The sequence below is a fragment of the Peromyscus maniculatus genome, chromosome 22 (assembly GCF_049852395.1).
Source record: "Peromyscus maniculatus bairdii isolate BWxNUB_F1_BW_parent chromosome 22, HU_Pman_BW_mat_3.1, whole genome shotgun sequence".
In the NCBI taxonomy this organism is placed as follows: Eukaryota; Metazoa; Chordata; class Mammalia; order Rodentia; family Cricetidae; genus Peromyscus; species Peromyscus maniculatus.
Window position 1 is genome coordinate 31,494,412 of NC_134873.1, and position 20,061 is coordinate 31,514,472.

General features: G+C 48.7%; 1 long non-coding RNA gene across 1 annotated transcript; it reads right to left on the reverse strand.

Moving 5' to 3' along the window:
- Positions 1-222: 222 nt before the first annotated feature.
- On the reverse strand, positions 223-17,318 carry LOC121825172 (uncharacterized). The gene is made up of 4 exons (XR_013047046.1): positions 16,780-17,318; positions 9,389-9,492; positions 3,645-3,815; positions 223-587 (listed from the first exon to the last, which is right to left on the reverse strand). It is a non-coding gene; the product is annotated as an uncharacterized LOC121825172 (long non-coding RNA).
- Between the last annotated feature and the right edge of the window lie 2,743 nt (positions 17,319-20,061).

Below are 20,061 nucleotides of genomic sequence, written 5' to 3' on the forward strand. Positions count from 1 at the left end.
AGGAGAAACCCCATATTAGGATGAGTTGGTTAATTTTGATTGGGTGTGTTAATTAGATGAGCCAAGGGGGAGCTTTTGATTGCTGAACTTCAATACTTTGATAGCTGGACCTTGGTGATCAGCCTCAGGAGGAGAAAGTGGCCAAATAAGGGAGTAGACCTTGGCTGGCTTTAGGAATGTAATCTCAAGGTTTAGCAAGGTGGAGGAGATGGGAGAGAAGTCAAAAAAACAAACCCTCTCAGTACCATGCTTGCCGTGCTCGGGCCTGCTGGAGACCTTCATTTCCACCTTTCCGTTTTATTATTGGCTGTCTGGGTGTTGGGTAAGTGGGCATCGGTCTCTCTGGCTGCTTCCTGCTGACGTTGGGGCGTTGTTGTTAGGGGACCCCAGGAAGCTGGGTTGTTGGTCAAGGTTGGGAAGAGCAGATTGTGTCAGCTGATGTCTGGGTTCTGCGGGACCATCTGAGGCTAGGGAAGTGTCGTCTGTGAGGCTGGACCAGGATGTAGATTCTGAGGAGACAGCTAGGGTTGGCAGTGGAGTTGCTGGAGCAACCTGCCATTGATTTGACATCTGTTGGGACAGACAGACTACAGACAGAGGTGAAGTTAAGTTTAGGAAAAAAGATTGACCTTAGATGTACGATTGAAACTTTTAGGCCCATGGCCCTGGAAGTTGGGAAGAGGAGTCTAAGACCAGGGAAAGAGGAGAGGTCCCACCTCAGGAATAGACAGGTGAGGAATTTTAGGCTACGGATTGACAGGAGTGTTATCAGGAGTCTGTCTGAGGAGCCAGGGAAATTTAGATTGACTGTGTGAGGTTAACTGGGGGCGACTGTCACTTGAAAGCAGGGTCCACTAGTGTCAGGGAGAAAACAATTTGAGAGGCTTGGGGAGGTGAGAGCCTGAGACTCCGGGAGCTGAGGAATTTGAGGGGTGTGGCCTGTCAGATTGTCTATCTGTGAGGGAAAGGCTGCAAAGGAGGGGTCACCCACACACTGAAGCAGGCCAGAGAGGGGAGGGGGAGGCAGAAGGAAGTCCATAGTCAGTGCCTGGCCAAACAGGTGGGTCCGAGATCAGCCACTTTATTTTTTCTTCCCCGATTGATAAAAGGATCCCTCTGTGAAAAATAGTGTTTGGGTGTGGTTTGTACGTAATCCAGGGTCCAGGAGGGATCACCCATCTGTGTGTGGGTCTCTTCAAGAAGAGCTCAAAGACGCCTGTGTGGCCTGGGCAGGCGTCTCCATGACCGGTAAGGTGACCTGCTGACGTCCCACGCAACCCAAGTCAGAAGCTCATTTTTTAGTAAAAGGGGGACTTGTAGGGTCCTGGCCCCCGTTTTGGGTAACTGTTGCCTTGCTTGCTGACCTTGACCTTGATATCCTCCCTATGCTAATTCCCTGCCAGGTTCCACCCTCCAGAATGCTTAAGGGAAGTTCCTTGTCTGTGTATCCTGCATAATGGGCGTTAACAGCTTAGATGCAAGATTGTAAAACATCAGTAGCGAACTTCTGCCCTCCGGGGTTCTCCCATTGTGCTGTAAGCCTGTATTTAAGACCTCTTCCCTCCTTCAATAAACAGCATTCGGCATTAAAAAATAAATAAATAAAAACCATGATCACACAAAAAAAAATGCAACAATAGAAAGAAAATAAAACAATTCCTAAGGGGGGAAAAAAAAGAGTTCAGAGCAAAGGGAGGAAGAGGCAGGTAGTAAGCTCAAGCCTGAAATCGCAGCACTTGAGAGGCTGAAGAAGGAAGATCGCTTCGAGTTTCGGGCCAGCCTGGGCTACTGAGTGAGACCCGGACTCAAAAAAAAAAAAAAATGAAAGAGGAAAAGAAAAAAAAAAAGAGGAGGGGACTGAATGCCCAGTCTATTTCCTGAAACCTTTCCCACCATCTCGCCCACTCCCATCCCTCCGCCTGCCTCAACAAGAAGTTTGCCCCTGCTGTGGCTCAGTGGCAGGGACCCCAGGTGTGTGGAATGTGAGGCAAATGTGGCTGCCAGTAACTTTGAAAGGGGACCGGAGCTGTTCTGGTTAGGGGGAGGTAAGTGGTCTCCTCAGAGTAAACATGTTCCAGAAACTCGGTGGATCTGAGTGCTGAGTGGAGAGCTTTGGAGTTCTGGCCTCAAAGAGCTCTGGAGCTGAGGCCCCGACTCTCTTTTGTGCAGGTAGGACAACTGAGGCTGGACCTGGGGCCAGAACCTAGCCCTCTGGCCCCCTGCTCTCTGTCTAGCTAGCTTCTTTGAGCTCTGTCTTTCCCTGGGACGACGCCCACCCCAACCCCAAGCCAAGTGGGAGAGAAACGCGGAGGCCTGAGGAGGGGCTGTTCGGTGTGAGGGTCTGCAAAAGAGAAGTCCTGCTCCCTGGGTCCTATCCAGCCTGCTGCGACTCATGTAGACCATTTCTTCTGTGGCTCAGAGAGCCCAGCAGCCCGCACTCTCCAGGCCTCCCGTGACCTGTGACTGTGGTCTCCATTTCCTGACTGACATGAGGAACAGTTCCCAGGGCTTTGTCCCAAACCTAAAAGTGAGCCTAGGGTGAAGAAGTGCAGATTTCACCTGCCTCACTGTGAGCTGGGTTGTCATTTTTATGACTGTGGAAGTAGCCTGGGATCCTGAGAAACTTGGAACGTCACAAGGGGAAAGAAGAAGAAGAAGAAGAAGAAGAAGAAGAAGAAGAAGAAGAAGAAGAAGAAGAAGAAGAAGAAGAAGAAGAAGAAGAAGAAGAAGAAGAAGAAACTGCCTCAAGACCATAGGGAAGGGGCCAGGGAAGCTGTCTGTCTTTATTTTAGATTCTTTGCAATGTATGACAGCGACTTCGGGGCCAGGCTTGGTGCCGCACGCCTTTAAATCCTAGCGTTCAGGAGACAGGGGCAGGAAACTCTCTGTGAGTTTGAGTCCAGCCTGGTCTATATTTCAGTTCTAGGCTAGCCAAGGCTACATAGTAAGACCTTGTCTCAAAAAAAAAAGTACCTACAAAATTGTCATAGATGGGGTCACATGACCTACTGTTTTGTGTGTTTGACTTCCTTAAAAAAAACAAAACAAATGATCACAGGAATTACATTTCTCCACATCAATAAACAATATCTAAAAGCAAAGTTGCTAATTTTTTTTTTAATTTAAAATGTTAGTGGCAAAGATATCCATGCTGCCTGGCTTACCCTGTTGCCAAACCATCTGTGAAAACAAAAAATGCCTCTGTCCCCAACCCCACACATGCAGCTGAGTGTGCTCCCCTGTGACTCAGGCCGGCAAGTCAGATCCAAGAGATTTGGAAGCACCAGAGGCTCATGGGAAGAGGCCTGTCAGAAGATGGGCCAGCCTAGGACACAGAGGGGAAGTGTGGCTGAACCCTTTGAGGGGCAGGTACGCTGAGGAATTCCACACCCATCGCCCCATTAGCCCATGCGGCCGCCTGTCACGTGGGCACTGGGGCCGAGGTGAAGCGTTATTCCCTTCCTCAACAAGAGGACCTCAAGTGTGACTGGGCACATGGCTACTGGAATAGACGCCACACTCCGCAGAATGCCTTGATACCAATGGGACCACGTGACCAACTCAATCCGAAGGTTTGTGGGACAGTGTCATGTCTGACTTCTGAGCCATCCCTTCAGAGAAAGCTGGAAAGCCCTACCACACACCTCACTACTTCCTGCTCGCTGGAAATAGGATGTGTTTTCTGGAGAAGGGCAGCCACGTGAGGCCATGAGGTGTCAGCTTCCTGTTGATCTTGGCAGAACAGCAAGTGTAGAGTCCTGGGTCCCAGCAGATTGTTCAAACACAGCACTAGCTCTGGTCTGTTTACCTCTAGGCTTTTACAGGTGAGAGACAAAAACTGGGTCAGTGAGATGGGTCATCACGTAAAGGCACCTGCCACCAAGCCTGGCCACCTGAGGTTGATTCCTGGAACCCACTTGGTGGAGGGAGAGAACCAAGCGTCACAGGTTGTCCTCTGACGGCTGCACTCATGTACTGTGGTGCACACGCACACACACACACACACACACACACACACACACACACACACACACACACACACACACCTCTCCAGTGAGCATTTAAAGCCCTGGGCTTTTTCCACAGAGCATCCCTGCTATTAGGGAAGGCTGCTAATATTTATGGATTGTCTCCCGCTTGCCAGACATGTACACATACTTTAATTAAACTTAATGTAATGCAGCTTCATTTAATTTTCCTCCAAACCCTGAAGCGTTAGCATTATTATCCCCATTCTGTGGATGAAGACGCCAAGGCTCAGGGGTGCTGAGGACTTGGAGCCAGCACACGCAGTGAGTGCCAGTCCGGTGGCCCCGGGTCTGCTCTTCCCACTTCCTCCCAGCGCCTTCCTGTCTCCTGATCCATCCATTCAGCTTCTGAGGTAAAGCGTCTCGCCGGAGAGAGCCAGGTCCCTAAAGCTTCTCCTGTTTGCTTTATTTCTCACCAGCCTTCCGCTTGAGACGAAGCCCAGACCTGAGCCATTTCTCAGAGGCTTGAAGAAAAACTTAATATCAGTAAATTCTTTTCTTTCTCAAGGAAAAAAAAAATCCCGTCGTCAGCTATAATAAATCCGCTCATTACCCTTATTACAGTGATTATGCTCCTGCCTCTGTAATTGGCTTCTCCAAGGTTTTAGGAGGAACTGCGTCTTCAAAGGTCTGTGCTTAGACGCGGCCTTCCTTGGAGCTGAACTTGGCTGTGGTGGCCAAATTAGGAGCCTGAGTCCTGGGGGAGCTACGGGGTGAGGGAGGAAGACCCACAGGTCCACAGCCTGCAGACGCTACAGCAACCTTGTCCATAATCTCAGCCCCAAGTGTGCATCATCTACTGTACATGGGTGTCTTCTTGGGACAGGCCTCTGCTTGTCAAACAGGAGCAGCTTGGCTCCGGGAGTTTTCTGACAGGGCTCTGTGCTTTGCAAAGCCCATCCCAGGATGACCAGCCTTCTGCAGGTGCTGGGGCCGGCTGTGGGGGGGACAAGAGAAGAGCTGGGACAAAGAATCCAGGGACCTATGTCTGGAGGCTTGCTTGGCCTTGGGCAAAGGCATTGACCTTTTGCCAAAGGGATGAACAAATGTATTCAGAGGCTCAGTGGTTGGTGCCTTAGTTTCCCCTCTCTCCCATAGGAAGCTTGGCCAGGCTGGTGTTCCTGCCCTGTGGGCACAGACGCTCATGTGAGTCCTGCTGCTTGGACTGTTAGTGATGGGCCACTGTGAGGAGCGTGTGCCTCAGCTGCACTGCCTCGTGAGTGACAGAGCGAGAGGCGCCCTCCTTGGACTACTGTGGGTTGGAATCCTGACATGATACCTGACTCTGGGCCAGGCCCGGCTCCCCACGGTTCAAATGTGGGTGACAACCGTGAGCCACCCGCTGTGCAGACCGGCTTCTGGCCCAGCAACCTGCTCATACCAGCAGGGAGCACCTTGCAAGACTCAGAGAAGCCATAGCATAGAGGGTCAGTAGCCAGCAGGCAGCTTGACGGCGCCATGTTGTGTGAGCACCAGTGAGTGCTGTGAAGGGAAAAATAACCCTGTCCCTTGGCAGACAGACCTCAAAGTGGCCATTTACCTGGCACCCCCTGCCTGGGGCCACTGGCCTGGGATTCTCCTGGACCTTCCAATCTTACCTTCACAGGGACTGCAAGCAGCCACTGTTCGCCCCAGCCACCATCGGAAGGGCCTCAGTGCTTCACATCCCGGAACCGGAACAAGACAGAGCTGGCCTTGACCATGGTGTTTGCAGACTGAGGGTGAAAGGGTGGTCCAAACCTAGGAAGATCCCTTTCTGTGTAGTCACGATTCAAAATGGCTGCCGGGGAAGGGGAGAACGCAAGCCCCAAGCTCGTTGCTCTGGCTTTTGCTCCAGTGCCCTGGACATCATGCATCCTCTCCTCTCTCTCTCTCTCTCTCTCTCTCTCTCTCTCTCTCTCTCTCTCTCTCTCTCTCTCTTTCTCTCCACACACACACACACACACACACTCTTTAAGACAGGACAATGATTGTGGTCCACAGGGGGCTGTGTATACAGAAGGCTGTATGGCACTAGGCATGCAGTAGGTACTCATAAATGGGGCAAAAGCAGCAGCTCTAATGATCAATAGACCTTGGTGAGCACCTAGCCAGAGCCACTGTTTGGTAGGCCTGAGATCCAAGAACCAAAATCCAGAGACACAGCAAGAGCTGGACTCAGCCTTGCCCCTCACCCACCCCAGTCACCTCATCAGTGACCACAGGGCCACATCTGCTTGTCTTCATCCTCAGCTCCTCATCTTCTAGCATCTTCGGTGTCCTTGTGCCCGAGCTTAGAGTCCCGTCCCTACCCATTCTGTGCCCTGCACCATCTCAGTGATAGTAGGCTTGGCGGACCCGGCCTCATGATGACGCCTAAACCCTGTTTATGCCCACAGTCTCCTCAGCCCTGCCGATTTGGCAGAGGGACACTTCCTGAAGCCTCTCTACCGCAACCTGTCTATGCTCAGGGCCAAGCTTCTCCCTCCTGTCCCTGCACGGGATATGGCTTCTCCTGAGCCTGGATGGGCGGTCACTGCTACCCCTGTCTCTCACACACTACGACCAAGTGTTAGCTGTTCCTCCCATTTGCCTTTGTTGTTTGAGGGGATCTGGCCTTCTTAGTGTTGCCTGTAGCTCTTCCTCCCCAGCCTCCTGCCTCCATTCCTCCTCCACAGAGCTGCCCAGTCCACATCAGAATCCATCCATTCTGAGGGTGGGAACGCACACCCACAATCCAGCACCAGGAGGCTGAAGAATGAAGACTGAAGGTTCTTGGTTAACCTGGGCTACACGGCAAGATCCTAGCTCACTAAAACAAAACAGAACAAAGATTCACTAACATTCACCTCGGCCTGAATGCCCCGCTCCCTTGGTATTCCACCAACAGAACTCTTCAGTCCTTTGCAGGGCCCCTATGCCAAGGACTTTGACTCGGCTGCTTCCCATCCCACTGTGCAGGATCTGGACCTCTATCAGATGGAGCCCTCTGCCTGCCTGGTCCTACCCGCTCAGCTGTCATCCTGGATCTGGGGGTCACTCCTTTCTGGGAGGGGGGTCTTTCCACACCTGATCCCTCCCTTGGGGTTTCCCTGTTACCAAAGCAGAGCTTTTGTGCCTTTCACTACACGGGCTTGCTGTGATCTGTTACCTTCTTGACCTGACATACTATGTCCAGCACACATACGGCAATGCTCAGTTCCCCAACAGTCATCTTTTATGCTTGTGTATTTTTTTATTGTCTGCTTTCTTGAGATGGGCTCTCACATAGCCCAAGCTGGCCAGAACTAACCATGTCACTAAGAATTACCTTGAACTACTGACCATCCTCCTGTTTCAACCTCTTGAGTACTGGGATCACAGGTATGGGCTATCAGCTAGTTCATTTTGAAGTCAAGGAGCATGTTACAGAGAATTTGGAAATTATTAGAGATCACTAATTATGTGTGTACAGGGTATGCAGTGTATGTGTGTGTGCAGGCACATGTGCCAGAGGAAGACCAGAAATGTCTGGCTCTATCGGTGTCCCTGATATTCTTTTGAAACGGGTCTCTCACTGACCCTGCTTTGAGGCAGGATCTCTCACTAATATTGCTTTGAGGCAGAGTCTCTCACTAATATTGCTTTGAGGCAGGCTCTCTCACTGACATGGGAGATAGACTGGCAGCCAGCAAGCCCCAGTCTCTCTCCTGTCTCCACCCTCTATAGGGCTGTAGTTGCAAGCGCACACGTGACCACAACTGAAGTTTTACCAGAGCACTAGAATCTGAACTCAGGTCCTCACACTTGCTCAAAAAGCACTTTTGCCCACTGAACCATGTTGCCAGGCCCAATTATGAGAGATTATTTACAATTTAACTATCTTGTAGTTAATTCATAATTAATCATGGAGAGTGTTTTATTGTGTTTCCTTCCTTTTTTCTCCAAGTATTTTTCTGTGGGTGTTTTTCCTAGAATTGTATCATATTGCATATGTAATCTATACCCCTACTTCACTCATTTATGTAAATTTCTTTTTTTTAAATTTCTTTTGATTTATTTTTATTATATTGTGTGTGTCTCTATGTATATGTTTGTGTCTATGTATGTCTGTTTCTCTCTGTGCGTGTGCGTGTGCGTGTGCGTGTGCGTGTGCGTGTGCGTGTGTGTGTGTGTGTGTGTGTGTACATGTGGCAATTAGAGTACAATTTGTAGGAGTGGGTTCTTTCTTTCCACCATGTGGGCCCTGGAGCGTGCATTTACCCACAAACACCTTTACCTGCTGAAGCATCTTACCCACCCTATGTATCTTTCAATTTTTTGTTTTATATCATGAGCTGTTCCCTAGGCTGTGAACTCCTTTCCCACTCAGTGGACTTGGGTTTTTCATTCCTCTGTTTGTTTAACAAATATGCATCTGAGGCTCCTGTGGACATGGCAGCTCTGCTCCCCCAACACTGACCAGGAGAGGTTTAGCTCCAGCCCCTGGGAAGGCTCCACTCTGGCAGGAAAGCTGGATCATCAAGAAATAAACTGAAGGATGGCTAGTGCTATGAAGACCAAGGAGAGAGCACTGCAGGCGTATCCAGAGTCCATGGTCAGAAGAGTCCATGAAGGAGTGATGTCCACACAGAGGTTGAAAGCCTTCCCAGAAGAACCTACGTCAGGTTATAGCCAAGGTGGGGGTGTGGTAACATTTTAGACAGAGTTGCAGCTTCATTGGAGAAAACTGATTTTCTCTCTGTCAACAGATATCAATTACAAATAGCATCTCAGTTGGAGGTGGAACCCTGTGTCTACTTCCCCATCCCAGTACTGGGACCCCATCTGCCTTGAACCTGTGCAGGTTTGTGTGTACTGCCACAGTCTCTGTGAGTGCATATGTGCATCAGTCATCTTGTGTCTGGAAGACACTGAAGTCATCCACCAGCCCTGGCTCTTAAAATCTTTCCACTTCTTCTTCAGCATAGATCCCTGAGCCTTGAGGGGAAGGGTTTGGTGAAGACATCCCATTTGTAGCTGAGTCTCTCACTCTCTGTACATTGCCTAATTGAAGGTCTCTGTGTTAATTTTCATCTACTGCAAGAAGAAGCTTCTCTAATGAGGGTTGAACAGTGCACTGATCTATGGGTTTAGCAATGTCACTAGAAACAATTTTATTGCTGTTTTTTAGTCAAACAATAGTAGGATTTCCCCTAGACTCATGACTGATCTAGTCTCAGTTCCTTGGCCACTTTAGCGGTGTCAGGTATGGGTTCCATCTCATAGAGTAGACCTTAAATCCAATCAGAAAGTGATTGGTTACTCCCATAACATTTGTACCACGATTGTACCAGTGTATCTTGCAGACAGGTTGATGCTGTAGATCACAGGGTTTGTTGCTGGGTGATAGTGATGATTACCTTTCTCCTCTGGGAGCATACAGAGTACCTTCCGGCATCATGAATGCTAGTCAGTAGCAATGAAGCTTCCTTCTAGTTGGGCATCAGCTCGACTTCTCCATATCCTGTGATGAAAGAAAGTGCTGTCTTCAGCAATAGGGCCTTGCCGTCATTTTGTGAAAAAGCAACCCACAGCCTTGGCAATAACCTGTATTGTTTGTAAGGTTCCATGGGACCCTTTTTGGGTATAAGTCAAAAAGATGTAACCCATTTGTTGGTTTGAATAAAAATGTTCCCCATAGGCTCATAGATTTGAATACTTGGACACCAGGGAGTGGTAGTTCTATTTGAAAGGACTAGGAGGTGTGGCCTAGGAAGGAAGTGTCTCAAGGTGGGTGGGTATTGTGGAATATTATTTTAAGTAGGCAAAGATGTTACATTTGTTTACGCTACAGGATATTACTTTGTGTAAAGTTTGTATTTGTTGTTACATTTGTTTATGTTGCATTTGTCTGACAATGTTGGGATGTGTATTTAATTATGTAAAGATGTGTTACATCTCTTTTACCTTGCCTGCCTAAGGCACCTGTTTGATCTAATAAAAAGCTAAGCATCCAGCCTGGTGGTGGTGGTGCACGCCTTTAATCCCAGTACTCGGGAGACAGAGGCAGGCAGATCTCTGTGAGTTCAAGGCCAGCCTGGGCTACAGAGTGAGTTCAAGGAAAGGCACAAAGCTACACAGAGAAACCTTGTCTTTGAAAAACCTAAAAAAAAAAAAAAAAAAAAAAAAAAAAAAAAAAAAAAAAAGCTAAGCATCCAATAGCTAGGCAGGAAAAGGATAAGTGGGGCTGGCAGGGAAAGAGAAGAAATCTAGGCTCCAAAGGAAAAAGAGAAGAGAGGAGAGAATGAGGAAGATGCCTGAGGCCAGAAGCCAGGAGCTGCCAGCCAGCTAGAATCAAGAAGCAGGGAAAATAAGATATTCAGAAAGAAGAAAAGAAAGGTAAACAGTCCTGAGGCAAAAGGTAGATTAAAGAGAAACAGGTTAATTTAAAAGAGCTAGCCAGAAACAAGCCTAAGCTAGGCCGAGCATTCAAAACTAGTAATAAGTCTCTGTGTCATGATTTGGGAGTTGGTTGGTGGCCTCCAAAAAAGAAAAAAACCTGGTGGCAGGATAGGGAGGGGGCTTTGAGGTTTCAAAAAGCCCAGTCCAAGCTCAGAGTTTCTCTTCCTGCTCCCTGTGGATGTAGCTCTCAGCTCCTTCTCCAGCACCATGTCTGCCTGCATGCCACCATGCTCCCAGCCACAATGACAATGAAACCTCTGAAACTGTAATCTATCCCCAATTAAGTGCTCTTTGGTATTTGTTTTTCAAGACAGGGTTTCTCTGCATAGCTCTGGCTGTTCTGGAACTTTCTCTGTAGACCAGGCTGGCCTTGAACTCACAGAGATAAATGCTTTCTTATAATCATGGTTGCCTTGGTCATGGTGACTCTTCACAGCAATAGAACACTGACTAAGACACCATTCCTAGCACTGCAGGTTTTACTTGGTGGCATAAGATGTTTAGTTGGGACACTGTCTCCCCCATTATATGATGATTCCATATAAGTTCCTTTCATATATATGTGGGCTCTGTGTAGCCTTGGCCACTCTGAAACTCGCTCTGTAGACCAGGCTGGACTTGAACTCAGAGATCCTCCTGCCTCTGCCTTCTAAGTGCGCCATCACTGCCCAACCCACATGGTTTTTCAAATGATCTATAGTGTGAGTTGTTCCTCCCATATTCCCCCTTTCCCCTTCTCTCCCAACTCTCTCCTTATTTAATCCTCCTATTCTAGTTTTCCCTTTGTCTGTCTGTCTCTGTCTGTCTGTATCTAGCTATCATCTATATCTATATATAGAGAGAGAGGTATAGATGATAGATAAATGATAAATAGGAGATAGATAGATAGATAGATAGATAGATAGATAGATAGATAGATAGATAGATAGATGATATAGATATATATTCTAGTTTTCCCTTGTCTCTCTATATTTTATTTCCCCTTCTTAGGGAGATGTTTTCCTTCCCTGGCCCCTTACTAAGTACCTATGCTCTGTGGTTATTTGGATTTTAACACACACATCAAAAGCTTACAAGCTAATATCCATATGGAAGAGAAAACATACAATATTTGTTTTTTTAAGTCTGGGCAACCTCACTCAGGATAAACTTTTCTAATTCCATCCATTTACATGCAAATTTCATGACTTCATTTCTCTCTCTCCCTTTTGTTTGTTTGGTTTTGTTGTTGTTGTTGTTTCTTCAAGACAGGGTTTCTCTGTGTAGCCCCGGCTGTCCTGGAACTTGTTTTGTAGACCAGGCTGGCTTTAAACTCACAGAGATCCCCCTGCCTCTGCCTCCTGAGTGCCGGGATTAAAGGCAGGTGCCACCACCACCTGTCGGATTTTGTTTTTTCTTAACAGCTAAATAATATCCCATTGTGTGATGTGCCACATTTCCATTATCCTTTCATCAGTTTATGGATATCTAGGTTGTTTCCCATTTCTACCTATTGTGAACAGAGCAACAATGAACATAGATGGGCAAGTGTCGCTGTGGTAGGATGTACGGTCCTTTGGGTAGATGCCCAAGAGTGGTGTAGCTAGATCTTAAGGTATGTTGATTCTTAGATTCCTGAGGAACTGCCAAACTGATTGTCATAGTCACAGCCATTAATCTTGAAGAAGACAGGCCAAGCGCTTTCTCTACCTGGAAGGGTAAGACTGCACGGGTACCTAGCAGAATTCACCGTCAAAGTAGGGCAGGTGTGTCCTCTTGGCCCTGCCCATCTGCTGCTCCTGCTAGAGAGCGAGCGAGCGCCGTGGGTGTGATCTGCCCACAGGGAGGAAGCTCCGCTCTGGTATCACTGCCGACGCCTCTGTCTGGCACCGAGAGAGGAAAAGCTGATGGTTTCATCACCCAGAGGCCTGGCCTGGGAACTCCACGCTTTCTTTGCCTACATACCTTCATCTGCATCCAAGCAGAAGCGTTTTTAGGGCGATCTCCTTTGGCAGAGAGGAGAGAGAGAGAGAGAGAAAGACTCTCTAAGCCAGTCTGAGTCAACTGACACCATGCTACATGGCTGGGGGCCGAGCAGTCGACTCAACCAGCTCCCAACTGTAGGCAGTGGACCATGTCTTCATAGTATTTTCATCTCCCTTTCCATCGGAATCTTGACTGCGGTCAGAGTGGGAAGGTGCCCAGTGCACGTTAACCCCGAGTCCACACTCACCATGTCAATGTGAATCCCCCTTGCAAAGGACTTCGTATTTCCTCAGGATTCCAAAGAGCCTGGACCAGTCACACACTCCCATCTTGGACAGCAAGATGCTTTAGAAGGGTTTGCTGCTGGGCGACTTGGAGAGAAGGAAACTCCTAGTGCCTACCTGAAATATGGACATGGTGTCTAGAGTGCATGGTGGCCATTTTGTAACTGTGAGATGGAAAATGTAGGGACAATAAGAGGCATTTAAAAAGACCTGGAAGCTGGGCATGATGGCACATGCAAATCCCATGTAAATCCCAGTCCTTGGAAGGTGGAGGCAGGAGGATCAGGAGTCAAGGACAGTCTTGGGTTGGAGGCCAGCATAGACTACCCGAGATGCCCCCTCAAACAAACAAACAAACAAACACAACACAACACAACAGAAAAGGACGAGCCCAGAACCCCTGCCTCTTCCTAAGGACATTTCTGAGTATACAGCCCAACACTCCTGACTTTTAACCTCTCAGTTTCCTTATTACTTTGTATTATATTTTAGTGTGTGTGTGTGTGTGTGTGTGTGTGTGTGTGTGTGTGTGTGTGTGTGTATACATGTGTCACAGTGCACTTGTGGAAGACAACTTTCAGGAATCAATTCTCTCCACCCCATAGCCACCATGTTGGTCCCAGATTTTTTTTTTTTTATTTTTATTTATTTTTTACTTCTTGGTTTTTTCAAGACAGGGTTTCTCTGTGTAGCTTTGGTGCCTGTCCTCGCTCTGTAGACCAGGCTGGCCTCAAACTCACAGAGATCCGCCTGCCTCTGCCTCCTGAGTGCTGGGATTAAAGGCGTGTGCCACCACCGCCTGGCCGATCCCAGATTTTTTAAAAAATGTAATCCTAAACCGAGCAATGGTGGCATACGCCTTTAATCCCAGCACTCGGGAGGCAGAGGCAAGCGGATCTCTGTGAGTTCGAGGCCAGCCTGGGCTACAGAGTGAGTTCCAGAACAGGTTCCAAAGCTACACAGAGAAACTCTGTCTCAAAAAACAAAAACAAAAAAACATAAATAAATAAAAATGTAATCCTAAATTCCTACTTGCCAGGCTTTTTACTTGGAGGGGAAAATATTTCTAACAAACTCATTTGGGATCCCTAAAATCCCCCAAATCCTCTAAAAGTTGGCTTGAAGCTTTTACGGTTCTGAGGTATTTAATCTGAGCAAGCTCATCCCTGTCTGAGGATTCGAGCAGAATGTCCCGAGTTTCATTTCGAGGAACTTGGTCTCCTCACGGTGTCGAAGGGTTTGTGCATCGGCAGTAGATTCACCACGTGTTCAGATGAGGAAAATTAACCCAGGAGCCATTGACTGACGAGAAGACCTTCTGGCCATGATGCCAGAACCCCGCTGGGTTCCAGAGTGAGAGCCAGATGCAGATCTTCCCAATCTCCTTGACCCTGAGGGATGAGAAGGGAAGGTCACTGCAGTAAGGTGGGTCACAGCACTCTGCAGACTGGCATCTGAGCTTACGTCACCTGAGCGGCCCAAACATGTCAAGAAGCAGGTTTGCATTAAGGAGATCCTAGAATAGAACCAGTCCCAGGCTCCCAGTGGGAGCCGGTGCTCTCCTAACTGTGACAGGTATGGCATGGTCACCCTGGTCCCAAAGACAGTCCTGTTAAGTACTTTCCGTAGTAGGCAGAGCACAGCCATGAACTAACAAGGACACAGGCGGAAAGAGTTTAGAGGCAGAAACAACAAACTGAGCCCCACGTATTTCTCATAATAGAATCTGAGATAACAAAATTTAAAACTGTTATGTAAAAAGACAGGACACAAACTCTAATGTGTATTCAGGTAATGGAAAATTATGAAAAGCTGATTTAAAAAAAAACAATAAAATGCAGCTGCTTTTGTTTTGTTTGGACATGATCTCACTGTGAGTCTAGGTTACCCTCAAACTCAAGACCTTTCTCAGCCTCCTGAGTTCTGGGCTCACAGATGTGCATCATCACACCCAGCTGAGCTTGCTTACAAAAATTATATATATATCCTGCACACTATATGGTGGTGGCACACACCTTTAATCCCAGCACTCAGGAGGCAGGAGGTGGGTCTCTGTGAGTTCAAGGCAAGACTGATCTACAGAGCGAAATCCAGAACAACCAGAGCTACACAGAGAAACCCTGTCTCAAAAAAAAAAAAAAAAACAAATAAATAAATAAAGTAATAACTGAGCATTGAATCTAATACATGGGTTTAGCAACTGATTAGATACAAACAAAGAGAGAATCAGTGAACTGGAAGACAGGCCAGAAGAAATTATTCAAACAAGAGAGTAGGGAGTCCAAAAGATGACACTCATAAGAAAGTAGCAGATCAGAGAGAAAAGAGAGGGTGGAAAGTCTAAGCACACCTAACTGACACTCTGGAAAAAGAAGCAAGAGGAAGGAGAGCAGCTGTGCTGTGGAAAAGATAATGTGTGTGAGAGTTTTTCAGAACAGATGAGAGACGCTGATGTCAACTTAAGAAACCTAGTAAATGCCACAGACTAGAAATAAAGCAAAATAATGAAAGTCTTGCTGAGTCTTCATCACAAACAGGGAAGTCCAGTGGTGCGTCCAGGGAACTGATATAACCTGACCAGCCTCGGGATGGGTGCTCCTGTTGAGAAAGAGCCAAACAAGCAAGAGTGTGTGCAACAGCCAGCTCTGGTCTGGCCAAGCCGCTGAGTGAAGACGGTCAGAATGACGCTGGAGGCAGCCCTGCACTTTGAACCCGCACTTAGTTATTTATAGCGCCAAAGGAACAGAGGAAATGATGGCAACTCCATTCCCACCCCTGGATGGTTTTATTTTTAATAACTGCCGCAGAAATCCATTGTTTCCCCCAACTACATTATCCTAATCCATCTGGGAACTTGGTCCCCAATGACCACCTTTGAATTTGATGGAAAACATCAATTTCCCATCTTTGGAACTCTTGTCTAGACTCTTTGCGAAATTTTCACAGCGCTGTAAATTGTTTACATGTCAAAGCTTGTGTTTGATATAGTCCCACATTTCATTGAAGATGGAAGAACCAAGGCCAGAGAAGAGGGGGAACCTAGATGGTGTCTGAAGACAGTCCAGGCCTAATGAGGGGGTCTCCTGGCTCTAAGCGGGGGTCTCTGCCCAACACCCAGCTGCTCACTTCCTGGAGATGGAGGGAGCAGGTTCTTTCGTTCTCAAGGGGAAGACATCTCAACAACTGTTGGTTGCCATGGACCAAGTTATGTAAAACACAAGAGTTCCTGGAGCGTCCCAAAGGTGACATAGAAAGAGATAGAGACACCCCAAGAGATCAAAACAGCCCCAGTTACATAACCGCGACATCACGCGGTGAATCACCGCGGTGTGATGGGGAAATCAGATTGGTCACTAGGAAAAGTAAAAGGCTCGCTCTGGTGAGTCACGGGGCCCACCCTCCGGTGGAGCCTCGCAAGGGCAGACGCCTGCCGGTTGATTCAGAGTCCTGCCCTTTGTCTTCCTGCCTTCCACATCGATGTTTCGAGGTTTCACAATGGAGCCTCACAAGGGATGTAAATTTCCAAAGAGGGCTGGGCCCAACCGAAGCCCCACACTCGGTCTCTGGGCTGTCCTGGAAGGTGGGCTCTTCGCCGTCGGCTCCTAGGAATTACCAGTACCATAGCAGCCACCGCGAACAGGGCCTCCTGCCTTTCCGAAGACACCTGGGCTCTACAGGATTGGTATCCTGGTGGGTCTTTATGACAGCTCCATGCAATAAGGGTCATCCATCCCCTTGATGGAGAATGGAAGCCACCGCGCAGGTTCGGCTGTTGAGCAGAGTCTCGCAGTCAGGAGGGGAATGATGGCGGCAGGATCCCCCAGACAAAGCCGCTTGAGGACTCACCCCCTCCCTAGCTGGCTAGAGGCCTCCTTTCAAACTTCTGGCTGCCTTTGTGCATGGCTGTGGTTGTCCCAGAGAAGACCAAGGCCATGGAGAAGGGTGTGCTGGAGGACACCACCCTCATGGCTTAGACGCCATCCAAGCGGTGGCGTCCTATCACAGTGGGTCTGGAAGATGAGACAGGACCGACCAGCATTGTTTTGGGGGGAGACCCTGACCCCCTTAAAAGTTTCGTAGCGAGCAAAGCCTGAACCTACCTGCTACTCTTCTCTTGAATAACTTTCTGAGACCCTACAGACGGTTCTGGAAGCGCAGTTTTGTACTCAACGCCATTGTAGAAGCACTTCGGGGGACATCCCCCACAATCCTCTCCTCCAGCCTGTGGCATATGGTGGAAACTTGCCTGACATTTTTTGAGATTTTGCTTGTTCACCTGGTGGCCTACAGGGTGGCTTTGTTCACATAGATGTATTCCTGCTGTGACTCACTACCCCAGCCTCAGCTCTTTTTAGGATTCAAATACTCAGATTTGTCCGCAGAACATGCTATGTGCTGCCCATGAGCCTTGGAGACTCGGGTCCCTTGTGCCCAGTTGCAGGCTCTACCCATATCTCCTTCCTTCCTTCCTGGCTTCACAGTGGCTTTGAAGACTGTTGCCCAGTGTGGACCGGACACGGCTGTTGCTGCCAGCTCAGGCAATCACCTTCAGGCCTCGTCGCGGCTCTTCAGGGTACAGGAAAGAGTAGGGGCCTCTGTTGCTACATGACCGAGCAGGCGCTGTTCAATAGCCAAGCAAGGGGCCTTACGCTCTACGTAATGCATGCGCTGCTGCGTGGTCGCGTAACTTGTGCTCATTGTGATCACGCAATCTATGCTCACGCATGGTGTAGCTATGTAAGCTCATATGCGCATGTGCGGGGGGGGGTATCCATAAAAGGCGGGTCACAGACTCCTCCCCCTTCTTCTTCCCCCTTCTCCTTCTTCCTCTCTCTCCCTGAACGAGTCTCTCAAACAGGCCCGATCACATCCTTTCCCGTCCCTCCCTTCTCCTAATAAACTCCCCTAGTGGGTTCTGTTGTGCCTCGTGGCTTTTCTCTCGTGGTGAACATCGCCGCACCACGAAGCTGACAGCCTCTCCCTGCGTTCACTCGGCGTGACAGCACCTCTACGCTGTCCCCCCTCCTTCTGCTGTGCCGGAGACCAAGGACACCCGCTACCAATCACTGGACCCTTCCAGGTCTCAGGCGCTCACATCCCTGGCAGGTGCCAGGTCGGCAGGGGATCTAGACTGAGCCCCGAGGAGAGGCAGTTCAATGGCAGCCACTTCAGGCCAAGTCCCCAGAACGCGAGTCACCTCGTTCTGGGGTGCTGGGAACCGAACCCTCTGCAAGAGCAGCCAGGGTTCTTAACTGCTGAGCCGTCTCTCCGATCCCCACCGCACACTTTCAGATGGTCAAGTTCAGGTATGTGCCGGGATTCGCTGGAGGGGAGGTTAGGTTAACCTTGGAGAGGCTCATGACTTAGATTGGAGACCCAAGGAGACATCTGGAACATTCTGTGTCTCATCTGTGAGCTGGTTTTTATGAAAATTCACTGAGCTATCCATTTCTGGCATGTGCTCCTCGGTGGCCTCATGACAAAGATTCTTCACTGGGCCAAACTTTAGCCAAGGTCTGAGCCGTCGGCTAGGCCCACCTACGTGCTTCCTCATTAAATCCGGTATTAGTAAAGAGCTCTGATTTGTTGCTGGGACAACGCTCCCTATCCCTGACCTCTGAGCACACTTGATGGGACCTCGACGGGGCGCTCATTCTTCACCTGCATCCCCAGGGCATGTCTGGTCACCTAGGCCCACCTGTGATGAGAATCTGGTTAGTTGGTTTAATCGGGGTCTCTCTGGGTCTGGCACGTTTCTCTGTGTGACTCACATCCAGGTCTTGGCTGTATATTCCCAAGCCCCAGGGGTCCCTCTGCGATGACCCCCTGTGCTCAGGTTAAAACGGTGTTTTAACAAGAGTCACGGAACTCATTCCTTTAACAGCTATAATCAATATACTATTAGGACAGGGTCTAGCTGTGTAGCCCAGACTGTCTTTGAACTTGTAATCCTCCTGCCTCAGAGTCCCTAATGCTGAAGTTACAGGCATGCGCCATCACGCCTGGTTTACGATACTTGTTTTAAATATGTTTTCCTAAAGAGCCAAGGCCTCTCTCTTCTGAGGTCCCGCCCACTGTAAGTTTACCAGCTGTCCCCATCGCCACCGGTGACGCAGTAATTTTGCAGGGCAGGAGATATTTTTGGGGACAGCCTTGGTCAAAGGCAAGTCTGTTACTCCTCCGCAGCCAGGGCTAGGGAGGCCAGCGGAGGGGCCGCTACCAGGAATCCGGGGGGTGATGGCTTCGCTTTTCCTGCTGAGGATGCATCCTGTTGGAAACTTGGCTGATACAGCTCCTCAACCAAAGCAAACAAACAGATAAGTCTTACCCCACCTGCATCCTGTGCTACACACACACACACACACACACACACACACACACACACACACACACACACACTCACACACACAAAAAAACCTGTTTTTCTAATTAACTGTACTACAGCTTTTCATTGCTGTGATAGAATACCTGAGATAATTAATTTATATATAAAAAAGGTTCTTGTGGCCTACAATCATTAGGCTGTTAGTATTCTGACTCGCCCCTTGGGGACCCGCCCAGCATCCTGACATCATCTTACATAAAGTCCCCTAAGAAAAATCTCTCCCCCCCCTTTGCTCTCTCTCCCACTTCTGCCAGAGGTCATGGGCACCTCTCTTTCTCTCTCTCTCTCTCTTTCTCTCTCTCTCCTCCCTCCCCCCTCTCCCTCCCTCTCTCTCTCTCCCTCCCTCTCTCTCTTTCTCTCTCCTCTCTCCTCCCTCCCCCCTCTCCCTCCTTCCCTCCCTCTCTCTCTCTCCCTCTTTCTCCCTCCCTCTCTCCCTCTTTCTCTTTCTTAAAGAGAACATAGGATGGCATCAGGAGGCTGGGTGGGTCCCCAAGGTGCGGGTCAGAATATTAACACCCCCTCTTAAAGTTTTAATTGTCTCCTAATGGCATGGAACCGAGGACTAAGTCTGTATGTAACCTGCAGGCCACTAGGGACACCAGACCCAAACTGTGTCCATAGTCAGGAATGACAGGTCAGGCCAGGCGGTGGTGGCGCACGCCTTTAATCCCAGCACTCGGGAGGCAGAGCCAGGTGGATCTCTGTGAGTTTGAGGCCAGCCTGGGCTACAGAGTGAGTTCCAGGACAGCGAGGGCTACACAAAGAAACTCTGTCTCAAAAAAAAATTAAAAATAAAAATAAAAAGAATGACAGGTCTACTCCTTAATATGCAGAAAGTATAGAAGAGAAAGGACATCATTTATGACTCCATGACCCAAACAGAAGAGAGGTTTTCATGTTGACATGTTTTCTTTTTAAAAATAATACATGTCTTTAGCCAGGCGGTTGTGGCGCACACCTTTAATTCCAGCACGTGGGAGGCAGAGGCAGACGGCAC